Source organism: Saccostrea cucullata, unplaced genomic scaffold (assembly GCF_032062105.1).
Source record: "Saccostrea cucullata isolate Sc308-1 unplaced genomic scaffold, CSIRO_AGI_Scuc_v1 ctg3171, whole genome shotgun sequence".
In the NCBI taxonomy this organism is placed as follows: domain Eukaryota; kingdom Metazoa; phylum Mollusca; class Bivalvia; order Ostreida; family Ostreidae; genus Saccostrea; species Saccostrea cuccullata.
The window spans coordinates 35,814-40,055 of record NW_026933536.1 but is presented as its reverse complement, the minus strand read 5'-3'; the positions used below and the strand labels follow the sequence as shown (position 1 = coordinate 40,055).

Below are 4,242 nucleotides of genomic sequence, written 5' to 3'. Positions count from 1 at the left end.
TAGCGGAAGCGGAAGTGGTTTAACCCTAAGTGGTCTAGCGGAAGCGAAAGTGGGCCCTAGCAGAAGCGGAAGTGGTTTATCCTGAAGTGGCCAAGCCGGAAGCAGGTTGGATAGCCTGGTCAATATCTAGGACATTATGCAAATGAGATAAAAAAAATGATGGATTCTGATTGGCTGGGAGGATAAGGGGGTCAACTCAGTACAATCCTTGGGGGTGGGGGATAGGTGGGTCAATTGATTACATATAGCCCCTAAATACGGGTGTTTACACTGTGTTTACATTATATACTATACGCTGCTACTACGATTTTGTCAGCGACTCAAAAAGAATGTCATTATGACGTCACGCATGCATTCACAGTCTAGACAGCCCTATAACCAGTTCAAACTGGATTTTTTACTGAAAACAATAACAAATAACACACATGGTTTATATACCTTTACTGTAAGGGCCCTGTGCATCAATACGTTTTACCTGCGTTTTTATACCTGTTGCATCATCTCTAAGGACCGTGTGCAAAAAATTAGGATCGTGTGCAAAAAATAGGTTGGACTTACGTTTTGATCGTATTGTGTACGATTTTGTACACAGTCTAGTCAGCGAGCTACCCAAACATTATGACGTCATACACTTGTAAAATTAAAGTTTCATTTTCACTTTTGTTTCTTAGAAGTGAACTTACATTTTCAGAAAATGTAGGACTATCTTTCGTTTTTCCTCTCTTTTTCTATCATGATTGTTATGCTATGAAGCTTTTCTTGTATAAAGCTCAATTTCTCCATGACCACTGAAGTAATCATCCTGATGCATTCTTGCCATATGAATGTTGAGACCGTGTTCATTTTTGAAATCTCCCTTCTGACAGACATATTCCACAGGTAAGTTTGTCTTATTTTTGTTTACATTTCCTATGAAGGTCATCTTTGCATTTAATCATAATTATCATATGTAAAGTTCTGTTTTGAATGTAAATACTGTATTTATCCTCATTTCATGTGATTTACAGTTGTATAACCTGCATGTAACTCAGAGTGCATTTAATATTTCTATGATGGGTCATTCTATGATTGAATTTAAATCAGAAAAATATTCTCTAAATTTTGGTAAAATACATGGTATCTTTTACATTTCTGTCCCTTTTGTCTGTAAATTATTGCTTTACTTACATTGTAAAATGAGGTTAAATGTGTATCACTGAATTGTATGATTTTTTCAGGATCAGCTGAGATGTTATTTCACTGGATTATTTAATGGATAGGCTTATTGGGCATATAGTTGGATATCTCTGGTAAGTTTGTCTTGTTTTTTTAATTGTTTACATTTCCTATGAAGGTCATCTTTGCATTTAAGCATGATTATATGGTTAATTTAATTACTGTGCAATACTTATGTGATCTGTTGTCTCTAACTTACATTTATATAAGCACACCCTTATTTAACCTAAAATATATTAACACATGATTAAGGGATCTTCAGAATATTATTAAGTCCTTTTGTATAAATCATGACATAATTTCATAATTCATTATGTATGTTACCCATGGAATTGAGACTTACTAAATGGTGATCAAAGAGATATTAATTAGGAATCTAATAAGAGAAAAGAAGGAATTTACAAAAGATTAATTCTAAGTCATTTACTTTTGTTTTGATTCTAAATATGTGTGATATATGGCATACATATAATTTCATTTTCACTTTTGTTTCTTGGTAATGAGCTTTTCAAAAAATGAAGGACTACATGTTGTACTGTGATGATGCTAAAAAAAAATGTATTTTTCTGTATGCACTACAGATAGGTATTAATCTGCTGTTAATAAAAAGTCTTTTAGTGTCTAAATAATTAATTTGATAATCATTTTATTTGTGATATTAATACAGTAATTGTGCTTTTTTATCATCTAAAGATATTAACATGATGAACTTTTCTCATCTGGAGTTAAAGTTAAAAACAATTTTTTGAGATTAAAAACAAATATTTTCATGATCTTTTTTGACATTGTACTTGTTGTATTTAAACATGCATTGTTTCATGCAGTACTCTGTCATATTAACAAAATGGTTTTATTTTTACAGTCATCAACATGGAAGATATGGTTTGTTCCTAACCATCTATAATCAATTCTCTATGAAGTTCAGACTGTCTGCTGTTCCTTTGGAAATACACAGTTAGTCAACCAACATAGAAACACACAAACTTGAAGGTAAAGATTCAATGAGATACAATTGTAATTTTTATTTATTTATTTTACATATGCATGTTTATAATTTTGAATTGATAAGTAAATGATTTATGCTTTTTTTAAATAAAGAGGGTTTGGTGGTCATGGTCATGTTTAAACTATATTGATCTCCTTTAGAAGAAGAAGAGCTCCATATAAATATATACAAAAATGCATGATCAAATTTTAAAAACTAAAATGTATAGTTTTTTTTTCTTTACCAAATGATAGTTAACAGCTGAAGATAGCATATCTATAGAATAAGTTAAATATGGCTAATTTGTTAACCCCCAGCTTCCTTAATAGCATGGTTGGTAAAGATAGCAAGTTTTGACTCCAATTGCTGATGAATTCTGAATTTCCCATTTAACATTAACATTATATCACAGGGAAAGAATACTATAATGTAGCCCATCAGGATGACCAGAAAAGAAATCTTAATAACCCTCTTAACTATGTATAAATACTGTAACCTTATAACTGATGTAAGATAATCTGATTGTGTGGAATTAAAATTCCCTGGTGTTTCTACCCAAGATCTTCTTATGAGTGCATGGGACTGGTGTAAACCTTCTCCTGTTTATAAAAATAATATCTTAGAGCATGACACTTTTTTCATGAAAGGTATTTTCAATATCATTTCTATGAGTTTGTGTTCTTTCTTTTTAATAATCTAGTGTTATATCTCCTTTAAACCCATTGATATGTATGCTTCCAAAATCTTATATCTGTCTGTATAGTTTCTTCACCTCTTTGAACACAAATACCCTGATTCAATCTTTTGAGGTAAACATCATAGAGACATCATAGATGACATCATAGATGATTATCAGAGTATATATCACAATCTTGATCATAAGGTCAATTTAAATGGTCTAAGGCACAACAAATGAAAGTGAAAACTTTTTTTTTTTAATTAGAATACATAATTTTGTAATAAACAAATACTGGAAAAGTTACTCTCATAATAAGCCTTAATGTCTTCCAAGAGTTCAGTTTGGACTTCCTCCATTAATCCTTGTATCTTCTCCAATGGTTTTGTGGGCTAAAAATCATGTGTCTTTAACAACATTTTTTTTCTGACAACTGTTTTCTCTTATCATCTATAAACTTGACTTCTTCTCTAGTCAAAGGTCTTTCAGGGTAATCCAAGTAATTCTTACCCTCTTTTGGTAATAAATGGTTATATTCCTCATTGGCTTCTTCTGCAATCAAGGGTCTTTCTATGTAATCTCTGACAACATTAGGATCACCCTTTTCTGGACATAATTGGTTATATTCTTCTTGAGAAATGATCGCAATAGTGCCATCTTTTTGTATTTTAAATGGTATACCTCTGTCTACATCTTTCTCTGAAAGAATTCTCTCTCCAAACTGAATTTTACTCATTCCTTTACTCTTTTCTTTACTGTAGGTGTTACCCATGGTTGATATGAAAAGTCAAAATCTGATGTTATAACTTGTATTTATACCCTTTTTATCTATATTTAGAATTCCATCAAGCTTATATTATGTAACAATTTTTTTTTTCGACTAAGACATTATTTTTTCTATTTTCCAGGATTCTCTAGTGAGGGCTTATAGAAATGATCTAGGTCTACTCTCAGAATGGTGAAAGACTTTCAGATTATGCAAAGACTAACAGAATATCCTCTCTTGGAACACTGAAACAAGAAACTCAAACAGAATGGGGGATTTAAGAAGAACATAGATAAATATGATTTCCAACCAATTTAACCAGTACGATCATAGACTGTGGTTTACAGGATGACAAAGAAATCTCCAAGTTAAAAGTCAGACGGTCAAGGTTATTGTTATCCAATGAAAAATCTTTTCACGAAAAATAAATTTGTGAAGTATGGAAGCTCTAGCCCTAATCGTTCAAAAGTAAAGGCCAAAGTGTAGAAACATTCAAAAGTAGGTCAAACTATCAGGTCAAGGTCAATTTCACCATGAAGTTGGAATCATCAATCAAATCAAGGACATCAGACTCCTTTTTAGCTAGGTGTCTTCTTGGAT

General features: G+C 31.6%; 1 long non-coding RNA gene across 2 annotated transcripts; it reads left to right on the top strand.

Annotated features, from left to right (window-relative positions):
- Positions 1 to 718: 718 nt before the first annotated feature.
- Positions 719 to 3,996, top strand: LOC134238565 (uncharacterized). 2 transcript variants are annotated; one of them, XR_009986045.1, is made up of 4 exons: positions 719 to 879; positions 1,218 to 1,289; positions 2,078 to 2,229; positions 3,785 to 3,996. It is a non-coding gene; the product is annotated as an uncharacterized LOC134238565 (long non-coding RNA). The 2 variants fall into 2 exon arrangements; XR_009986046.1 differs by lacking the exon at positions 719 to 879 and having other exon boundaries at positions 1,150 to 1,289.
- The last annotated feature ends 246 nt before the right edge of the window (positions 3,997 to 4,242 follow it).